Source organism: Muntiacus reevesi, chromosome X (genome assembly GCF_963930625.1).
Source record: "Muntiacus reevesi chromosome X, mMunRee1.1, whole genome shotgun sequence".
Lineage (NCBI taxonomy): Eukaryota > Metazoa > Chordata > Mammalia > Artiodactyla > Cervidae > Muntiacus > Muntiacus reevesi.
In genome coordinates this window covers 104,214,401-104,237,396 of record NC_089271.1, presented here as the reverse complement: position 1 = coordinate 104,237,396, position 22,996 = coordinate 104,214,401, and the positions used below count along the sequence as shown (strand labels likewise).

The following is a 22,996-nucleotide window of genomic DNA, read 5'->3' as shown; positions in this document are numbered from 1 at the left end:
TCAGGAGGGAAGAGTCAGTAACTTGTGGGACCCCAGACACTGGGAGGTAAAAACAGAGACATGAAGATGTGCAGATGTGGAGGAGTGTGCCTGAGGTGCTGGGAGTGGAGAAGTCACCCCCACACTCCCTCCTTGACCCTGCAGAGAGATGTACAGACAGGGCTGACCCTCTGTCTTCATTTGCCAGCAGTCACGTCAGGATTGCACTGGGTGGCTCAAACTACCAACCGTGCTGGTTCAGGAGGCCGGCAGCCAAGGTCGAGGTGTCAGCTGACGTTGGCTCTTGTGAGGGCTGTGGAGAGAGTCTGTCCCATCTCTCCCCCCTCACTTCTGGGGCATTGCCGGCTATGGTGGTCGTGTCTGGGCTTGCAGATCTCTGCCTTCCTCTTCAACCCAGTTCTTCTGTGTGCTTGTCTGTCTCTAAATGTGTCCTTTGTATGGGGACAGCCATCCTGTTAGAGGAGGGTCCATCCTAATCAGCTCACTTGACCTCCATCAGCTCTGTGAAGACATTTCCTTTGTCTGTAAGGTCATGCCAAGGTACTTGGGATTGAGACCCCAGCACCTGGATTTGAGGGAATGCAATGTGACGCCTCACACCCTACAAAGGTTCTGAGGTAGGAACATACTGGAATGTTCCAAGGATGGAAGGATGGCCTTCATAGCTACCGGGAGTGAATCCAGGGGCGAGGAGAGCAGGCTGCCAGGGTAGGAGCCAGATCACGTGGGATCTTGTGGGCCTGTGAGAACTGTGGCTCTTCTGTGTTTGGGGAAGGAAATGCCCAGGAGGCCCTAGGATGGGTTTGTCTGGGACCTTGTCCCAGTCCTCACATCGACGTGGAAACGGAGGCTCCCTGCAAGGTGCTGAGATCCTGCTGAGGTTCAGGCCCGCAGCTCTGCTCCTCCACTTCCATCCCAATCCAGTGAACAGGGATCCCCCTCCAGGTGCAAGGAAAGAAGTGAGAATGGAGGTGTGTGTGGGTCAGGTCCCCTGGAGTCATGGGCTATCTTCCATCTCTCAGCACCTCCTCAGCTGTGGAATGAGGTGACAGTAACCTAGTGGGTTATTTGAGGTTTGAATTCTGTGATTCCTGCATGGTGCCATCCCAGGCCCTGGCGAGGACATGGAGCACGCCTGTCCCAGAAGTTCCTGCTCTCTGTTTTTTCTCTAGGCTCTAGGCAGGGGCCGGGACATCTGCTGACAGTGGAGGCAGTGGTGTGGGAAGGGCTGGGAGGAAGGTGACTCCCAAAGGTGTGGAGAAGACACCTGGCAGGGCCGTCTGAGGTCCAGGGTGGCCCCAGGGCTGAGGTCAGATTTTTTAGCACAGATCAGCCCTCAGCAGCCCTGGGGTAAGATGGGGAATCTGCAGAGCATGGGCAGGGATGGGGGCCAGGGAATTGAGGGGTGCACTGAGGGCCAGGAGTGGGGGAAGCCAAACCTAGGACTTTGCCTGTCTGTGCTGGGAGAGGACCAGAGCCCGGCCACTGGGCTGTAAAGCCAGGGGACCCATCCTCCCTCCTCAGTTCTCCCAGGGTTTCGAGTCCCTCTGTCTTGGATCTCACCTTGTGCCTCTCTTCCGCTGACCTGCCCTCCTTCCTGACCTCCCCACAGACTGCATGTGATGGCCGGGTCCTCTGGGTCACCACCCCCTGTTAGCAGACCACATGGAGATGGATGGAAGGAGCCAGCCCTCTGTGAACCTCCCCTCTGTGTCAGCAGGCTTGGCAATTGCTCGGGCACATGGGGCTGAGGTCTGGCCCAGGGCTGTGAGCTTCGAGGCCTCTGTGTCAGGCTCTTGGTCTTAGTGGTTCTGTGTTTCTGCAGCCATGTGAGGTCCTGGGAGCCCTGGGAGATGAAGTTTGGCTGTCTGTCCTTCCGACAGCCTTACACAGAATTCCTCTTAAATGCTGTCAAGACCCTGGAAACTCGGTGCCGGCCTGTGCTATGCAAACCAAGCAGTGTACCCTGGCCGTCCACATCAGGCACCTGCAGTGGGAGGACATGTCCTCCCGGGAGCTGCTGGAGTAGAGGCTGGGGACGAACCCCACCCAGATCCAGGCCTTGCTGTGGGATGGGGACCAGTTTGGCCACGAAGTGATCACAGGCAAGTGAGGATCGTGGGTCAGGTGCCCTGCCCCACACTGCCTGCAAGGCTCCCCGGCACTGCCCCTGGCACTGCCCTCGATCTCAGCGGGGTTGTGCTTGTTTGTTTTCTGTTGAACCAGTTGGTGGGGGTGGTACAGGCTAGGGTTTCTTCAGAGGGGCAGCGAGGGTACCTGAGCTGGGAGATGGTGGCACGAGGTACCTGACCACCACTCTGGGCCTCAGTCCTGGTTGTGCTCTGAGGCAAGGAGGGGCCCAGGTCTGCATGTGGCACTTGTCTGTGTGTGTGTCCACGTGTGTGTGTGTGCCCGGCAGAGACCATGAGAGGCTGCACAACGCCCAGCCTGGGTTCCCCACCCCCACTGCCTGCAGTCGGCCCTGAACAAGTCCTCTGACTCTCCAGGGGTGAGGCCCCACAGCAACACATCTCTGCTGGTGATTCGCCTGGGGACCTGATGCCCACAGGCTCCCCACTGGGGCCCTCATGCTCTGTCCTTGCAGCCTGCAGTGGGCAGACTGAGAGCTGCCTGTGGCCTGGTGGGTTCACGGAGCACCAGGCCTCTCCCTTTCATTTCACTCCCTCCCTCGATTGGCCTCGTCCGAATTCCATTTGCTGAGGTGAGCCCATCCGAAAGGCTCAGACAGAGGACCAGTTCACCTCAGGTCCCCTCTATGATATGGTCTTAGTCTCTAGTAAGCATGACTGTGAATCACCTTTTTCTCTTCTGTGTCCTGTCTTTGCACACAGGTCTTGTGGACGTTGGGGACACTTTGCTGTGCCCAGAAAACCTAGGTCTCGTCAAGGTGGAGGAGCTGAAGAATCAAGCCCTGCTACCCAACCTGCAACAGAATTACCTGACTGCACTCACCAACCCCCACTGGCTGCTGCAGCCTGTCCTGGGGAGGGCCAGGAAGGACATCTTCCAGGTGGACATCCTCAAGCACCTGATTCCTTTTGGGCGGGAGGCCTGTCCAGGCTGGGCTGTTGAGGGGAAGGTGATGGAGAGACCAGCTCATGGTGACACCGTCCAGTCGCTGCTGTGCCCTGTACGTGCTCTTCTGGTTTAGTCTGATTCGGCCCCGCCCTGGGGTGTGCTGCCCACTTGGTGGGTGTTCGGGGTCCAGGACTCCTCTCATGAGGTGCTGCTTTCGACTCAGGGAGAGTCTTTGGGATTTTGACCTTCATGAAAAGATGGCATCGCCAGTTGTTTTGGCCCTGCTGGGTCTGGGTGCTTGAGAGAAATGTGTTGTTAGGAAACCGGTTAGTGTTTTCCCCCTGTGTTCTGGTCCAAACTCTCTGTTTTGGAATAGTGTCCAGGGGGTGATGGGGGAAGGCTGGGGGCTGGGCTGAGTGTCGGCAGGCAGAGAGGCCCACAGGCCCAGAAACAGGCAGCAGTCTGTCCCTGCAGGTGACCCTTGTCCTGCTGTAAAGTGTCCCTTGGCTCACAAAGCATGTGTGTTGGACACGGTGCCTGGCTGCCTCACGTGCAAAGACAGGCTCCTAAATACAGCTGTGAGGGCAGAGTGACAAGGGCTAGTGTTCACCTTGTGGAAACTTTGTACTTGTCTTTGGGCTTGGGGTCATGTGTTTTCAAGACCTTTGGTGGGTGGGGTGACCCTGCATTCTGGTGAGCCTCTTGGGGAGACCCCTGAATCGGGAGCTGGAAATGCTCAGCTGCTGATTAGAAACTTGTGGCACCATTGGGGGACACTTGAGGAGCCTCTTCTGCTTCAGGGTGCATGACTCACGGGAGGTGATACCCCAAAGGTCAGGAAACCGGCTGGGCTGTCCACTGAGTGGCCTGAGTGGCAGCCGAAGTCGAGGTGTCAGCGGACATCGGCTCTCGTGAGGGCTGTGGAGAGAGTCTGTCCCATCTTTCCCTCTCCTCACTTCCGGGGCTTTGCTGGCCATGATGGGCATGTCTGGGCTTAGAGAGATCCTCCTTTCTCTTCATCATGAGTTCTCCCGTGTGCCTCCCTGTCTCTCAATTTGTCCTATGTATGGGGACAGCCATTGTGTTAGAGTAGGGTCCATCCTAATCAGCTCACTTGATCTCCATCAGCTCTGTGAAGACCTCTCCTTTGTCTATAAGGTCACACCGAGGTACTTGGGATTGAGACTCCAGGACCTGACTCTGAAGGGACACGATGTGACTCCTCACACCCTACAAAAGTTCTGAGGTAGGAACACACTGGAATGTTCCAAGGATGGAAGGATGGCTTTCATGGCAACTGGGGGGAATCTAGAGGCGAGGAGAACAGGCCACCAGGATAGGAGCCTGATCACGTGGTGCCTCGTGGGCCTGTGAGAACTGTGGCTCTGCTATGTTCGGTGAAGGAAAGGCCTGGGAGGCTGTGGGCTGGGTTCATCTGGGACCTTGTCCCCATTCTCATAGCCACGTGGAAATGGAGCCTCCTTGCGAGGTGCTGAGACCCTGCTGAGGTTCAGGCCTATGGTTCTGTTCCTCCCCTCCCCTCTCTGGTAAACAGGGAACCCCCTCTAGGTACAAGGGAAAAAGTAAGGATGGAGGTGTGTGTTTGCAGGTCCCCTGCAGTCATGGGTTATCTCTCTATCCCCCAGCGCCTCCTCAGCAGTTGAACGAAGTGACAGTAACCTAGCGGGTTACTTGGTCCAGGGTGGCCCCAGGGCCAAGGCCAGACAGATTAACACGGATCTGCCCTCAACAGCCTTGGGCTAAGATGGGGGATCTGCAGAGCATGGTCAGGGATGGGGCTGGGAGCTGAAGGGTCTTTGTCAGCTGTGGCTCAGGACACATGTATTGTGCACACACAAGCCCTCATGATGTTTAAGGCCTGCCTTTCTCAGCCTTGCTCTCCTGCCCCTGCACTTGGCATCCTCACTCCAGTGTCTGCAGCTCAGAGACCCTCCAGCTGCTCCTCTCCCTCGCTGAGGCTGGGGAGACCTGGAGGCTCGGGGTTCTGCCCATGTTACCTTCCCTCCCATATCGGAGGAGGCTCCTGTAGGGGCCTTATCCAGTGGGCACTGGGGCCATTCAGTCAAAACCCTCCATCTCTCCTGCTGCTCAGTGAGGAGCTGGTCAGCCTGGCAGGTGCAGTTGGGCAGGACGCCCCATGGCAGCAGCAGGGACAGGGCGCCACCCTCAGGTGGGAGGCGCTGGGTTTGGACAGAGACGCCGGCCCCCGGCAGAGTCAGGTCTCAGCAAACCCCAGAGCAGTCCCACAGTACTTCTGATTCGCCTCATCCCCTTCCATCCGTGGGCCTGCTTTTTGTCACCTCAGAGGCATCGTGTAGCACTGAGAAGAGGAAGGCAGGAGAAGTTGGAAGGTAGGGCCATGGCCTGGGGTGGGCAGGAAGGGCGGGGGCTCCAGAGGAATTGAGACCGGGGCTCTGAGCTCACCCCGGCCCTCACTAGCACGTGGTACTGGGAAGATGCCCAAGGCCCGTGGCCTCAGTTCTTCATCTGGGAGGCGAGCGGGTGTGAGGAACCCCGTGTGTTGGGCTGCAGGATGCGTGTGAGGGATGACACGGAGTTCAAGGCCTGGCGATTGTTAGCCCTGTGATGGCGGGGCAGGAATTTCTCACACCGTTGCCCCCAGACACTCCTCCACTCTCCACTGGATGGAGCTGGCTGCTTTGTGGTCCAGGACAGGTCAGAGGATATGCACCTCAATAGGATGTTTCATAAATAAAACTTAAAAACTTTTCTAGTTAGACCATAGTGGACCATAGTGTTAGTTGCTCAGTCATGTCTGATTCTGAAACTCCATGGACTGGAGCTTGCCAGGCTGCTCTGTTGATGGAATTCTCCAGGCAAGAATACTGGAGTAGGCTGCCATGCACTACTCCAGGGGGATCTTCCTGACCCAGGAATCGAAACCAGCTCTCCCACAATACAAGCAGTTTCTTCATCATTTGAGCTACCCGGCAACCCCATTTCCAGTTAGAGGAACTGTGAAATTTGGGTGTGGAGGAGTGTTCCAGCAGGACCCAAGCTGCTCCAGGAACTAGAAGAAAGAACCACTCTTTGCCTGTGTCCCAGCTGATCTTCCATCCCAACCCTTATTTTCATCATTGCAGTGCCAATAAATGTTGAGTCTGATTACAATCCAATGACAATCAAGAATATTAAAAGCTAGTTAACACCTTGAGTTCTGGGTCCCCAGGACCAGGAAAGAGAGGGTCAGTCCATGGATTTCTAGGCATCACTTCAAGGGAGTGGGACCAGAGTTCTGCAGGATTCCTAGCAGATACAGGGTAGAAAACACCTACTCCAACCCTGTGGTCAGCAGCAATGCGACAAGAGCCAGGACCCCTTCCATCCTGACCTAGAAAGAGATCTCTCTGGTGTTTATCCAAGATCCAAAGGGACACCTCACAGCAATGTCCCATTTCCCCTCACTCCCACAATGCACCTCATATGACTGTGGCTCCTAGATCATCACTCTAGGTGTGGGGCTGCCCTGCTTCTCCCAGTGTCCCCACTGCTAACACAGGGCCTTTCATGGAGCAGAGGCTCCATAAGTTTTCAGATTAAATAAGCCAGTGAGCAGGGGGCTGCTTGACTCAGATTACTTGCCACTTCCTTTGATAACCCGGGCAAATCCAAATAAACCGAGATCCCTTAGCTGTACAAAATGACACACAACAAGTGTAAGAAGCAAGAATTCACTACTATCACTTTTTATTTTCTAATTCTTCCACCAACTATGTCACTGCTAAATAAATTCACATTTCCAAAATTGTTCTAATTCTAATTCCATGTTATCTTGTGCAGGACCATGAAATAGAATAGAAGCATTTCCAATCTCTTTTACAAAAGAGAAAAACTCTTGTTCCTGAACTGGCTAAGTACAAACACATGGTGATCAATGTCACCGACATAGTTAAAAACTGGGATGCCAGGTGGGATGCATGAGACAAGTGCTCGGGCCTGGTGCACTAGGAAGACCCAGAGGAATCGGGTGGAGAGGGAGGTGGGAGGGGGGATCGGGATGGGGAATATGTGTAACTCTATGGCTGATTCATATCAATGTATGACAAAACCCACTGAAAGGTTGTGAAGTAATTAGCCTCCAACTAATAAAAAAAAAAAAAAGCTGGGATGCATCATCTTCTATAAAAAGGAATAACATTTGAAAAATTCCTAAAAAAAAAGAGAGATGAGTCTCCATGTCATTGTAGAGAACAGGAACACAAAGATGCTACACACTGGGTTCCCCCAACAGGCCCGGGCTCTCACTGCTGAGAAGGCTAACTGCTCCCTCTTCAATCACAGAGGGAAGGATCAGCCTCCCTTCCTGTCCCCCAGGACAAGCTGCTGCATGTGGGCCTGGAAGGACCCTGGCTGCTGCTCTGTCTCAGAGTCCCCTTTCCTCCTCCCTCGCAGCTTCTGCAGAGGGGGTGGAAGGAGCTGGGACCCCTTCAACTGACTCTGTCCAGATACTCCAGAGCTTACACTTGTTGGTCTCTGCACAGGCCCAGGGAACCCACAAGAACTCATAGCAAGCAAGGTCGCTGTCAGGCACCGGCTGGTACTACAGGTAGCCCTCCTGCACCCACACCTGGGTCAGCAACTCCCTGGGCTCCCCATAGATGTAGTGCTCCCTCCCAGGACACCCCCATCCTGATGAGTGCTCCCCAGATCTCCTCCTCAAGGGGCATGGCTGTCTTCCACAGCGATCAGGCACAGGATCACCACCAGGAGGCCGGCCTTAGGAAACCCTTGCCCATCCCTCAGCATCTCATTGAGGGTGAGGCCCAGAGTGGGGACCAGGATATAGGTGGGCCCACTGGAGTCCACCTCCTTCACCTCCAAACCAAAGATCAGCTGCAGGTACTCTGAGGCTTGACCGAGGACAACCAGGAAGTGGTCCTGGTAATCTTTGAGGACACTATTCAGTACTTCTGCCTTTGTGATTGACTCCTTGGCAAGATACTTGCTGAGCAGGAATCAAACCAACTCTTTCTTCTTCACCTGTAGTGCATCTCGGAGGGAGGACCTGGCATCTTCCCGGTCACACGAGGTGTTTGGCACTTCATCTTGCTTGCTGAGGCCATGGTCTTCAGATTGGCTCCCAAGAATGGCAGCCATGGCAGTGGGAGAGGGGCAGACACCCAGAGGGCTCTGAGGGAGACTGGCTGTTGCAACAGCAGCCACCTCCTCCAGGGTGCCCCAGACTGGGAGAGAGGAGGAGGAGGAGGCTGCATCTCCTTCCTTCATCTGCTCCTCCTCCTCCTCCTCCTCATCCCAAATGAACTGTGCCTCCATCAGACCCTCATCCTCTCTTGGATTGTGAAAGACTCTCTCAGGCTGGCGGGGCTCATGCATCCCAGGCAGGATGACCGGGGTCGAACAGCAGGCAGAAGTGAGGCAGAGGGACAGATGGGGACCCCAGGTATGCAGGAGAGGGGGTTGTGAGCAGCCTCGGCTGAGAAACCCACCCAGGGCTGTCTGACTCAGGCCACTGACAGGTCCCCTCTTGAGGGGTGCTCTCAGGTCTCGTAGAGGAACTCCTCCAGATCTGCCTGATCCCTGGCTACCCAAAGGAGGATGTGAGGTGGCTCCGCAGGTTACAGTCAGCACAGTGTGAGGTTCTGGGTCTGACATGCTGGGAGGATTAGGGCCTTGTGGGCTCCCCTCTGTGCTGGGATGGGGAGAACTCAGGGCACCCTCCTCACCTTGACTCTTGGCATTACCTGGACCTCCTCTGCTCTCTGACCTGTGAACATGGGCCTCAGACCTCCACCCTCACCTCCTGGTTTCTGGAGCTCCTGTATCAGAAATGGAGGGGGCACCTAGGGAGTAGTCTATGGCACAGACTTGAGCTTTCTGGGCCTCGGGGCTTCCTTGTATTGCCCACTGTTCCCCTGGCATGGCCTGGTCCCTCCCCTTTGGGGGCCTGTAGGGAAACTCAGAACAAGACCTGAGTCTGAACAGAAAGCACTGAGGGCCCCCATGTGTGGCGTCACCTGCCCAGGGCCTCCTGCGGGTCCTAGGCTGGGGAGATGCTCGGTGCTCACCTCCTCACATCCTGCCTGGCCTCCTAACACTGACCACAGAGGTGGGAGGTCTACTCAATCCTTCTTCAGGGTCTTGGGAGTCCATCCTCTGTGGATCTGAAGCCTCCACCCTCTGCTCTAACACCTCACCTCCAGAGGCCCCTAAGCCAGAGATCAATAAACTGCTCAACCCACTCTGGGACCTGCAACACCCACCACTAAGGCCAGGATCCCTCCCTGCCTTGGGGTCTAACAGCCTCAGTCCTTCCTCACATGGATCCTGGACTCCAGGCAGGGCCAGGGATTCTCCTGTTTGCCATTTTAAGGCCCCACCATTCTTACGAGGTCCCTAGTCTCTCTGAGACCCGGATGTCAGGAAATGCTGCACGAAGTCGTCCTGCCTCAGGATTACCAGGGTCCCCTGTGTTCTGGGGTCTGGCTTCCCTCAGACCTATCTCAGGGTCCTCACCTTGACTCCCATTAGAACCTGGGCTCCGTCCTCTCCCAGTTTGAGGCCCGGCTCCTCACACCAGGGCCCCAGTCTCTCTGAGACCCGGATGTCAGGAAGTCAGGACAGGCCTAGTATGCTCTTCTCACCGCAGGGTCTCCCAAGGCAGATGACAGGGGTGGGGCTCTCTGGGGTCCCATCAGTTTTCCCTTGGGGCCCCCTCAGTCCTCCCTCAGGACCTTACCTTGTCTCCAGGCAGGACCTGGCATTCTCTCCTCGCCCCAAACCTGGCCCCGTCCCTCTAACCAGGTCCACAGTCTTTCTGAGACCTGGATGTCACAAAGTGAGGACAGGCCTAGAGCACAAATTCCACACCGAGACCTCCCAGGGCCGAAGATAGGGGTGGGGATCTGTGGGGTCGCCTCAGACTGGGGTACAGGGTCCCCTGAGTTCTCCGTCAGTGTACTCCCTTTGACTTCTTGGAGGACCTGGACACTCCTCTCTGCCCACGTGAGATCCCATCCCTTATCCTAGGTCCCCAATCTGTCTGAGACCCTGATAGGGAAGTCAGAACACCCTGTGAAGTGCTCATCTCCATCCCACCGCCAGGGATGCCCAGAGCTGGCAGTAGAAGAGTGGAACTCTGGGGTCACCTGTGTTCTCCCTCTGGGTTCTCATCCTGAGCCTTGGCAGATCCTGGGATGCCAAAGTCCTCAGCAGAGACCAGACCCTCACACCAAGGGCCTCACTGCACTGAGGCCCCAGGAGGAGGCTATGGACATTACATCAGGGCTCCAAGTCAAGGACTTCTTCATGGCTTAGGATGCCATGGGATGAGATGATGTCCTGGGAGTCATTCAGCCTTCCCTATGCTCTTTGCCAAGACTCTCAGCTAGTCTGGGCACTGCCACCCTCTGCCCACCTGATTTTGTATCCCTTAGAGACCCAGGCCCTCTTGAGCCAGGACAACTGAGAGGGAAACCAAGGTTGGGTGGCTCATTCCCACAACCCTGCCAGGATTTCCCAGGGCTAAAAGCAGTGATGACCTGTATGTCCTGGGGCACCAGAGGCCCTCTCAGGGTTCTACCTTGACTCCTAGCACAGCTGGCTCCTTCACTCTGCTGACCTGAACCCAAGGTCTATGACCCAGGCCCTCACTTCCCCACCTCCCAGTGGGATCAGTGATGTCACATCTGGACGCCATGCCTCGTGGTCCCCCAGGGCTGTCAGGAGGACCACACATGCATCCCCTGGGAACCCTCAGTCTCCTCTGGTCCTCACTTGGAGTTTCTGCAGGATGTGGGCCCCTCCCTCTGTCCACATGAGACAAGCCTCTGACTCCAGGAGTTCACTGAGGAAGCCAGGCAGGGGGCTAGGTCTGACAGGCTGGCCCTGGGTCCCCAGGATTCCCACTAGAGTTGAAGTTGTAGTCTATGGGACCCTCTGTTCTGGAGTAACTGGACCCCCTTGTCCTCACTGGAGGGGGCCTCCTTGACATTTTAGAGAAGGTTGTAGTCCCAACACAGATGCTTGATGGGGGGCCGTGGCACCCATGACTGTGGGGGAGCACATGGAACCACACATCTTCTCATGGGACCCCCCTCACTGGTCACCAGACTTCGGAAATATTTTGTAGGAAGGATGTTTCAGCTGAAGAGAGTAAACAGCAGCAGGTGAGTTAGGGGAACCCTTGCTTTGATGATTAGATAATATTACCAACTGGAGTGCCATGATTTTAACTGTTTAATTCTCATTCACAGAGAGGAATACATTTCACATGTCAGTGTGGTGTGTGTCCAATATACATGTATAATGTCTGGAGATTACATGTTCTTATATACTTATATATGGAGATACCAGGTATATGTATGAAGCATGTTCTGTATGTTCCAGTACACAGATGTATGTGTGGCCACACAGCCCTGAAAGGCACAGATACTCACCCCACTGTGGATGCTGTAAGAGTCCACCAGCCCCCTGATCACTGTGCTTTAAAGGACAGGCTTCCCTCTGCCTGAGATCCAGTCCACCTGGGGCAGTGAGCCTGCAGGAGAGCTTGGAATCCCCAGGAGCTGGGATATAGGGGAGGAGAGGGGGCAGTGGAATGAGAGAGCAGGGTTGTAGTCTGAACGTAAGAGCCATCTTTAGCTGGCTGTGCCTCTGACCCCTACATTCAGGAACCTTCTCCATCCTCACACACTCAGTCCTACACCCTGTCCCTCCTCTATGGCTCTTGTGTCCACTTCAGTAGGGATGGTGTCTTGATGGGGCTAGTGAAAGGTTGTTGCTGACCCACGAAAAGACACCGGGATTCTTGGCCTCCGGAGGAGAAGAGTTCAATCTGGGGCCAGAGATGAGGCTTGATCACTCAGAGCTTTTGTGTAATAAAGTTTTATTAAAGTATAAAGAAGATAGAGAAAGCTTCTGACATAGGCATCAGAACGAGGCAGAAAGAGTACCCTCCTGTTAGTCTTCAGCTGGATGTTATATAGTCACCAGCAGTCTGTTAATGAAAGAAAGGAATGTCTTAAAACTCAGAATGGCACCAGGCCCCTCATCCATAAGGTGTATTTTGGGATAATCTTGGCACCAGGCAATTCATCCCGGGCCATAAAACAATTGACTTGAATCTTGTAGAAGGGCAGATTACCATACAAATAGTTTCATTTACATAGATTAGGGGAACAATATCTGAGTATAACATAATGGTTTGTCAAGTAGGTTCTGAACCATTAGACAGAACTGATTTATAGACAGAGTCTGGGGTAAATGCATAGTACATTAACATAGCTTAAGACAAACATTTCCCAGAAAAATGCATTGGTTAACTCAAGGTTTGAGAATAGTTAACTTCAGGTGAAACCAGGTGTCATTATGGCAACACAGTATTTTAAGTGAAACCTCCTTTTAAATTTGTATAGAGAAGGAAAAAATATCACTAGTTTGTTTCCTCCTGCCGCTTAAGAGAGATAAAAATGTCTGACACTTGCAGCCTATTTCCTCCGTTTGGAGACCTCTGGCCTTCCTGCCTGTTACCCTCTTACTAAGGAGGCCATGTGGGCAAAATCCTGTGTCAGTCTCTCATGGGCAATGATGCCTGGCTTCCCTGTGTTTTCTCCATTATGTGACCTGAGGCATCAGGTGGGAGGACAGCTGGATACCCCTTGACTGTCAGGGAGACAATTCAGGCCCCTAGGGGGAAGAGGCTTTGCACCCACAGGAAGCTCGGTTTGAATACGTATCCTGCTACCCAATGAAATCATGAACACTCAAAGTCTGGATTTCTCCAGCTGTAAAACGGGCCTCATAACAGCACAAGGTGAAAGCATTGGTGTGAGTTCCCATTTGATGTGACCTGTCTGTAAAAAGCTTGGTCAGTGGATGTAGCTATTGTTCCTGAGGGTCAGAGATGTACCTTCCCCAACACTGTGAGGGTTCCGAACCAGTACATATCTTCAGAACCTCGTGTACATTGCTTGATCCAGTTTTTCTTTTCTCCCTGAAAATCTTTTATGGGGAATGGTAAATATGGCATAACTTGTCTAGACCGAGCAAGGGTGATGGTCACAGTCCTGGCCCAGGGCAGGGCAAATGCTCTGGGCTGTGGGAAATGGCCAGGAGGAGGAGCATAAAGACCTCCAGGTGGACTATCCTGATCCAAATCCCCTCCGCAAGGCTCTGAAAAAGAGGGTCTTCCCGGGGGACCCATTGAATGTCTAGGGAAAGTTTCTGCCTTGGACCTACCACCTCTTCTCCCAAGTGCATGTTTCCTTGGGTGTGGAACCTCATTCCAAATCTCCCCTGCACAGCCTGGAACTGGAGGGTCTCCTCTACACCCCATTATTTGAAACCATTCTTCCTCTCACAAAATCTTTCAAGGTGTGTAACACTCTGAGTTACCCATTTCTGATCCTAACGTGCTGTTTTCTCTAATATTTTTAGTTTTGTTTTCAGCTTTTCCTTCTGGAAAGTAGTCAGAATAGGAAGTATGTCCAGAGAACATGAACCTGCTCACATAATGTGCCCAAAGTTGCCTCCTGATGGTTCGGGTAGGACTCTAAAATGCTTTAGGCTGGCTGTGCCTTTCCCAGCTTCATCCCTAGTGATCAGTCAACCTGAGAAGTTACTTGATGATGTCACACACCCAGGCACACACACAGAATATCTATACACCTATTAGAATGGCCAAACTCTGCTCCTGGGACAACACCACACTCTGTTGAGTATTTGTACCATTGAGAACTCCCATTCATTGTTGGTAAGAATACAAAATGGCACAGGCATGTTGGAAGATAGCTTGGCAGTTTCTTATAAAACTAAACATCCTCTTACTGTATGGTCCAGCAACCATATGGGTCTTTACCCAAAAGACTTGAGAACTTATGTCCACACAAAAACTTACACATGAATGTTTTTAGCGACTTTACTTATTATTGTCAAAACATAGATGCAAACCAGACATCTTCGAGTAAGTGGAAGGATAAACTTTGGTACATCTATAAAGTGCAATTTCATTTACAATTGTCCAAACTAATAGAATATACAATGCCAAGAGGGAATCCTAGTGCAAACTATAACCTCTAGGTGATTATGACATATCAGTGTAAATTCCTCAGTTATAATGAATGTACCAGTCTGGTGTGGTTCTTAATAACAGACAAGGGTATGTTTGTTTGGAGCCAGGAAATAAATGGAAAATCACCATACCATGTCTCTATTTTTGTGTTCATGGAAAAGTGCTGTAAAAAATAAAAATAAAAAAGTCTTGGGTTTTCCTGGTGGCTCAGTGGTAAAGAATCCACCTACCAATGCAGGAGATATGGGTATTATCCCTGATCCGGGAAGATTTCACATGCTGTGGAGCTACTAAGCTGGTGTGCTGCAACTATTGCCCTAGAGCCCATGGGAAAATGGATTGACTACCCACTACTGTATTTTGGCCTGAAGAATTCCATGGACTGTATAACCGATGGGGTTGCAAAGAGTCAGACAAGACTGAGCGACTTTCACTAGAGCCCATGAGCTGCAGCTACTGAAGCCCAAGTGCCTAGAGCCCCTGCTCCACAACAAGAGAAGCCACAGCAGTGAGAAGCCTTTGCACCGCAACTAGAGAGTAACCCCTGCTCTCCACAACTAGAGTAAAGCCCGTGCAGCAACGAAGACCCAGAACAGCCAAAAATAAATAAATAAATAAAATTATATTTTAAAAGTCTTTTTAAAAACATAGTTATAAACAATATCTAAACAACATAGCAGGAGAAAGCCCTGAGGAACAGTGAAGATTGTGCGGAGCTGGTTCTTGGGTTTGGGGGATGGGGTGGGGAGCAGAGAGGAAGTTAGGGAGGAGCTCTGGGCTGCATAGGTGCAGAGGGTGGGATGGGTAAGGAGACAAGATTTTAAACTTTGGGATGGGGAATTCGTGTAACTCTGTGGCTGATTCACATCAATGTATAACAAAACCCACTGAAAAATAAAAAAATTAAAAAAAAAAATAAATAAATAAATAAATAAACTTTGGACCAATTTCATTGCACTAAACTGAGGTGGCCCCAGACCATAGGTATAAATACCCTGGGGTAACACTTGGACAGCTGTAAAGGTAGATTAATTGAGGCAACTGAAAGCAGAGACATCACTTTGCCAACAAAGGTCCATCTAATCAAAGCTATGATTTTTCCAAAAGTCATGTATGGATGCGAGAGTTGGACTATAAAGAAAGCTGAGTGCCGAAGAATTGATGTTTTTGAACTGTGGTGTTGGAGATGACTCTTGAGAGTCCCTTGGACTGCAAGGAGATCCAACTGGTCAATCCTAAAGGAAATCAGTTCTGAATATTCATTGGAAGGACTGATGCTGAAGCTGAAACTCCAATACTTTGGCCACCTGATGCAAAGAACTGACCCATTGGAAAAGACCCCAGTGCTGGGAAAGATTGAAGGTGGGAAGAGAAGGGGACGATAGAGGATGAGATGGTTGGATGGCATCATTGACTCGATTGACATTAGCTCGAGTAAGCTTCCAGAGTTGGTGATGGACAGGGAGGCCTGGCATGCTGCAGTCCATGGGGTCACAAAGAGTCAGACATGAATGAGTGACTGAACTGAACTAAACTGATTCCTGAGTCTGTGCAAATATCCACCTGACACAACAGCTAGCAAAGGACTGACCTTTCTTTAAAAAGTACTATCTCAACAGATACAAAGAACAGACTAAATAGGACTGGAGTATGAGATAGATCCAAACAGTAACAGCAGATACGCTTTAACAAATTAAGTATATATATGGTGGCACAGTGGTAAAAGAATCTGCTTGCAATGCAGGAGATGCAAGAGACTCGAGTTCAATCCCTGGGTCAAGAAGATGCCCTGGAGAAGAAAACAGCAAACCACTCCAGTATTCTTGCCTAGAAAATCCCATGGACAGAGGAGCTGGTGTTCTACAGTCCATAGGGCTGCAAAAAGTTGGACATGACTGAAGCAATTGAGCAGCAGCAGTGTAGTCCAAAAATTAATATATAGCTAAAAATCCAAATGTACACCCACATATACATGTTTAGTACAGACATTGTGGTTTGTCCATGTGTGAGTATATAAGCACACAATCTTTTTTTTTTTAAGTCGCTCAGTCGGGTCTGACTCTTTGTGAACCCATGGACTATAGAGTCCATGGAATTCTCCAGGCCAGATTACTGGAGTGGGTAGCCTTTCCCTTCTCCAGGGCATCTTCCCAACCCAGGGATCAAACCCAGGTCTCCCACATGGCAGGAGGATTCTTTACCAGTTGAGCCACAAGGGAAGCCCAAGAATATTGGGGTGGGTAGCCTATCCCTTCTCCAGCAGATCTTCCCATCCCAGGAATTGAACCGGGTCTCCTGCATTGCATTTGGATTCTTTACCAACTGAGCTATGAGGAAAACATATAATCTAAGCACATATTATACATACATATCTGACACACACCACATAGACATGTCAAATGTATTCATCAATATGAATGAGGATTAAACAGTGAAATGGACAGCACTCCTACAGGATCAACTCTTATGGCTGAGCACTGACGAATTGATGCTTTCGAACTGTGGTGTTGGAGAAGACTCTTGAGAGTCCCTTGGACAGCACGGAGATCAAATCAGTCAATCCTAAAGGAAATCAACCCTGAATATTCATTGGATATGATGTCATATGTGACATCACTGATCCCTCTGGGAGGGGAGAAGTGAGGGCCTGGGTCATGGAGCTCAGGTTCAGGTCAGCAGAGTGAAGGAGCCCAGCTATGCTAGGAGTCAAGGTAGACCTCTGAGCGGGGTGCTGGGATCCCAGGACATACAGATTGTCACTAATTTTAGCCCAGAGAGACCCTGGTGGCAGCATGAGCACAGGGTCGCAAGACACTGGAGACTTGATATAAGGGGAGGGGCCTCAGAGGCTGAAGGGGAGGATCTTAGGTTCTAAAAGAGTCTGGGTGAGGACCCTGAGGGAGGACTGTGGGGACTCTGGACCCCATTATTGAGTGGGCGTGAACCATGAACTTCCAGATGTTCAAGCTGGTTTTAGAAAAGGCAGATGAACCAGAGATCAAATTGCCAACATCTGCTGGATCATCAAAAAAGCAAGATAGTTCCAGAAAAACATCTATTTCTGCTTTATTGACTGTGCCAAAACCTTTGACTGTGTGGATCACAATAAACTGTGGAAAATTCTGAAAGGGATGGGCATACCAGGCCACCTGACCTGCCTCCTGAGAAACCTGTATGCAGGTCAGGAAGCAACAGTTATAACTGGACATGGAATAGCAGACTGGTTCCAAATAGGAAACGGAGTATGTCAAAGCTGTATATTGTCACCCTACTTATTTAACTTATATGCAGAGTACATCATGAGAAACACTGGGCTGGAGGAAGCACAAGCTGGAATCAAGATTGCTGGGAGAAATATCAATAACCTCAGATATGCAGATGATACCACCCTTATAGCAGAAAGTGAAGAAGAAATAAAGAGCCTCTTGATGAAAGTGAAAGAAGAGAGTGAAAAAGTTGGCTTTAAGCTCAACATTTAGAAAACTAAGATCATGGCATCTGATCCCATCACTTCATGGTAAATAGATGGGGAAACAGTGGAAATAGTGGCTGACTTTATTTTTCTGGGCTCCAAAATCACTGCAGATGGTGATTGCAGCAATGAAATTAAAAGACACTTACTCCTTGGAAGGAAAGTTATGACCAATCTAGACAGCATATTAAAAAGCAGAGACATTACTTTGCCAACAAAGGTCCGTCTAGTCAAGGCTATGGTTTTTCCAGTGGTCATGAATGGATGTGAGAGTTGGACTATAAAGAAAGCTGAGCGCTGAAGGATTGATGCTTTTGAACTGTGATGTTGGAGAAGACTCTTGAGAGTTCCTTGGACTGCAAGAAGATCCAAACAGTCCATCCTAAAGGTGTTCATTGGAAAGACTGATGCTGAAGCTGAAACTCCAGTACTTTGACCACCTGATGCAAAGAGCTGACTCACTGGAAAAGACCCTGATGCTGGGAAAGATTGAGGGCAGGACGAGAAGGGGCTGATAGAAGATGAGATGGTTGGATGGCATCACCGACTCGATGGACATGGGTTTGTGTGGACTCTGGGAGTTGGTGGTAGACAGGGAGGCCTGGCATGCTGCGGTTCATGGGGTTGCAAAGAGTAGGACACGACTGAGCTACTGCACTGAACTCAACTGAACTGAGAGGACTTGGGTGAGATGAATACATGCCGTATTTCTAGACATCTGAGTATCAGTGAGACTGGGGCTTTGGTATGGGCGAGTGGCCTAAGATGGGTAGAGGGAAGAATCCCAGCTCAGGCAGGGAGTCAAGCTGAGGATCTTGAGGGAGGACTGAAAGGACCATGGAACCCAATCGGAGACCTCAGAGAAGCCTTTTGCTGCTGTCGCTCCTTGGTGGCCCAGGGGTAGGATGAGCCCAACATATGTGGTCTCACTTCCTGATATCCGGATCTCAGCTTGGGGTCCTGAAACAGGGGGAGGGCTTCCTGACATCCTGGTCTCAGACTGGGGACTTTGCATATGAGGTGGGGACTCAGGTGGGCCGATTCCCTGATCCTGTGGTGTGTCAAATTGAGGACCCTGAGGGAGGACTAGGGTACCATGGACTGCAATCAGAGGAGACCTCAGAGTCGCCCATCTCTGTTTTCAGCCCAGGGCAACAGTGGGGTAGAATGAGCGATACAGGCATGGTCTGACTTCCTGATATCCAGGACTTGGAGAGACTGGGACCCTGGTACAATGGGCGGGGCTTCAGTTTTGGAGAGGCGAGAATCCCAGGTCCGGACTGGAGGCAAGGTGAGGTACCTGAGGGAGAACTGAGTCCCCAGGAGGGACAACCATGTGCAAGATTTCCTGACATCTGAGTCTCAGAGAGTCTGGGGACCTTGTGAAAATGACGGGGTTTCAACATGGTGGATGGGACAATCGCCACCCATGGCCCATTTCACAACTGAGACCATTCACACTCTCTCTCTTTCCCAGGTCAGTGGTTTCCACTGTCACACCCTCACTGGGCACAAGACCCCAGTCATCATGCACGTGGTCCCAGTGAATGAGCTTTGCAGTCCCGAGGACACCTTCAGGCCAAATACAGCCCCAGGGCCCAGAGGAGGCACTGCTTCTGGGAGCTAAGGTGAGGGATGCCTCAACCCCTCTGCCCTCTTCCCCTCCAGTCTCATCTTCCTCTGCTGCCATGGATGCAGAGACCTTGCTCAAGCAGGCTCTGAATGTGATGATGTCTGAACTACTGGAGTTCCTGCTTCTTACGTATGGCACCAAGGAGTCGATTTTCCAGGCTGAAATGCTGAGTACGGTCCTCAGGGATAACCAGGCTCACTTCCTGGTGGTCTTCCATAAAGCCATGCAGTGTCTGTAGCTGGTCTTTTGCCTGGATATGAAAGAGGTGGACCACAGAGAGCACATCTATGTCATGGTCCCTACCCTGGGCTTCACCCTCAATGAGATGCAGAGGGATGGGCAGAGCATGCCAAAGGCCGGCCTCCTGGTGACGGCCCTGAGCCTGATTCTCCTAGCAGGGGACCGGGTCCATGAGGCGAAGGTCTAGGGAGCACTCAGCAAGATAGGGGTATTTGCTGGGATAGAGCACTATGTCTATAGGGAGACCAAGGAACTGTTGACCCAAGTATGGGTGTGGGCAGGGTACCTGCAGTACTGTCAGGTGCCTTACAGCCACCCTGCTCGCTATGAGTTCCTGTGGGGAGACCAGCAACCAGCAAGTCAAGGACTATCTGCACAGGGTCAATGCAAGGGATCCCAGGTTCTTCCCACCCCGGTGTGCAAAGGTGTGATGGAGGAGGAAGGGGGGCCCTGAGCCAGAGCAGCAGCCTGGCTCCTTTCAGGCCCATGTCCAGCAACTTGTTTGGGGGGCAGGAAGGGAGGCTGATCTGTGTTTGAAGAGGGAACATTAAGCCTTCTCAGTCGTGATGGCCTGGGCTAGTTGGGGAAACTGATGTGTAGCATCTTTGGCTTCCTGTTCTCTACAGTGACATGGAGATTCACTTCTGTTTCCTTTAGGAATTTTTCAAATGTTATTCCTTTTAATAGGAGACTTAATGAGCTTCAGTGTCTTAACTATGTCAGTAGCGTTGATCACAGTGTGTTTGTGCTTACCCAGTTCAAGAACAAGAGTTTTTCCGTTTCATAAAAGTGATTGTGAACACTTTGATTTTATTTTGTGACCCTGAACAAGATTACATGGAATTGGAATATAACTATTTTGGAAATATGACATTACTTAGTAAGAATTAAGAAATAAAATGTATTTGAGGTGAGTTCCTCTATACTTCTTGTCTGTCATTGTATACAGCTAAACTATCTCTGTTCAGTTGGATTTTTTCAAGTTATTATTTAAGAAAGTACCAAAAGCCTGATCTGACTTAATAAGTGCCCCACTCTGGCTCATTTATTCCACAGACCTTCATGGAGCCTGTGCTCTGTGGAAGGCCCTGTGTTAGCAGTGGGGACACTAGGAGAAGCAGGACTCCCCAACACCTAGAGTGATGATCTAAGAGCTGCAGTCACATGAGGAAGGTGGAGAGACATCCCCTAGTTCCACAGAAGAGGGCAACCTGGGGCAGGGTCCAGGAGGAGCACTTGAGTGTTGGTGCCTGAGTCAGGGTGGTTTGGGGCTTTGGGAAGCTGGGTTCATTCTGCGAGAGGTGATGGTAATGAACCAGGGTGGTGGCAGCAGCCAGAGTTATACACAGTGTCTTATGAGTGAGAAGAAAATCTGAAATGGGACATACACATTAGAAGATCCTCTTCTGTCCTAGATAAATTTCCTGAGGCAGGAAGGGAAGTTGCACTATGGTCAGGAACAGTGAGAAACCCGTTTATGCTGCTTGATCTAAGTACACCAAAAATTTTCAAAATGGGGAGGGGTGAGTGGACTTTGGTTTGCTACACAGTTTATTCAGTGTTGGAGAATATACTTGAAGAAGTCTTGGTAAGTACCCCCAAACTTTTGATAGGATTTTAATGGAGTGTGTTATTTGAAACTGGTGCCTGGGCCCTTAAACTAATGGATCAACTTTTCTAGGTGGTCAGGCCCTAAAGCCACAGATGAGGAGGGGTTATGGAAACCACAGTGGCAAAATCTATACTGAACTTGAATTCACACACATCAGAACCCTCCTTGGAGGCGGAGAGTGCTGCATTGTGCATATCCTAACTGGATTTTATAAAGAAAATTCCCATTGTCCTTGTCCTCTCACTGCAACTTGTCTGATACCTGCCGCTCATGAAGCTCATGGATGTTGGGAAGCCTGAGGGCACCTGTGCAGGTACTCAGGCAAGTTCCATCGTGTGGAGGCAGCCAGGACTCCCGGGGGGAGACTGTCCTGACATCCCGAGGCAGGGGCACATCCTCAGCCTGCTGAGGCTGTGGGCGGGCATCACTGCAGAAGAAAGGGCAGAAAGAGCACTGGAGGGAGGCAGGGGGACCCTTCCCTGACATTCCCAAGAGACTTGGAAACTAAATCAGATCTTGCATTTGAAAGTGTCGATGATAGCGTGGTGACTAGAAATAGTTGGAGATTCAAGGCACGTTTGGCTTTCCCAGAAACTCCTCAAAACCTGACAGAAATTGTGTTCATCACAAGCTATACCTACCTGCTGCTGCCTGTTGAGCACCGAATACACTGCAGGGCAGGGGAGAGGCTCCAGGTCCTTGCCCACATCACTCCTCCCTCTGCTTCCTGGAAGCTGCATGCAGGGAACATGGGATCCTAGGTAAACCTACAACAGTTGGGAATAAATACAAGATCAATTTACCAATTTAAATACAAAAACAGAAAAAAAAAACTTTTCATATAAATAACAATAGCACATTGTTTGGGGGAAAAGCATCCCATTTGTGCTGATATCTGGGATGTGGTGGAAAGATATTCTGGATGCAAGTGGTGCCACATCTATGGGGCTGAACTCCCAAGAAGCAGCAAAGGCTCCTTCCTGACTGACTAATGGACGCTCTGTCCAGGCGCCACCCATTCAGGGCCAAGGTGAGGACCTGGGCTCCTCCCAGTGGCACTGATCTTGCGAGGTAACAGTGAGCAGTTATATGAAGTGAGATCTGAATTCCCTGCAGAGGAATTGAACCTGGGTAGCTTGGATGAGAGCCAGGAATCCTAGCTACCAGACTAGCAAGGGCTAGAGGCTGAAAGCTATTTTTTCATGGATCATTGCTTCCAGTGAAAAATGCATTTATCACAGAGGCAGAAACTGTAAATGCAGTTACAAAGTCTATTATTAGAAACATAGCACAAGAAGTGGGAGATCACATAAAGAAATGGTTTGTTTAGTTGAGACAGAAGCAAGGCAGAGATGCACACCTGGAGAAAAAGAGTGTGGATGTCACACCTGGTGAGCAGGAGCACAGTCAAGAGGCGGTAAAGTCATTTATATAAGGCAGTCCTTCTGGATTTTTGTCTTCCTTCAGACCAATTATCTGGTTTCTTTTTCCACACTTGACCTACCCTGGGACACTTCCCTGCGTTCATACACACACCCCTCAGCCAAGATGGACCTCAAAGTGAAGGTTTCTGTGAGGAGCAAGACTCAGTATGGTCTGGTATTATCCCTTGACTTTGGCCCCACAAGGAGCCTTTCTTCACAGGTCGGATGTCTCCCTTGTCCCAAAAGATGGGGGAGTGGAGATCCTTTTATCCTTTACTCACACAGGGTTTTACCCCTCTGTCCTTGCCATGACTGTTACCTTTAGGTATTTATAAGAGACAAACACTGGTTATTTACGCTGTCTCTATTGTTTTATTCATTTCAGAGAGCAAACAGGAGGCTGATTGTAAGTGCCTCAACTGTAGCCGACCTATTCTTTGTCACAGAAAATACTAACATTTCTAAGTATCCAGCCTGAAGCCCACTTCTTTGTGCCCCATGAAAT

The 22,996-nt window shown here is 50.8% G+C and overlaps 3 pseudogenes; 2 read left to right on the top strand and 1 right to left on the bottom strand.

The window, feature by feature from the left end:
- Positions 1–1,853: 1,853 nt before the first annotated feature.
- On the top strand, positions 1,854–4,703 carry LOC136154656 (protein EOLA2-like; annotated as a pseudogene).
- Positions 4,704–7,444: 2,741 nt separating this feature from the next.
- Positions 7,445–8,355, bottom strand: LOC136154655 (melanoma-associated antigen 8-like; annotated as a pseudogene).
- Positions 8,356–19,110: 10,755 nt separating this feature from the next.
- LOC136154654 (melanoma-associated antigen 10-like) lies at positions 19,111–19,886 on the top strand (annotated as a pseudogene).
- The last annotated feature ends 3,110 nt before the right edge of the window (positions 19,887–22,996 follow it).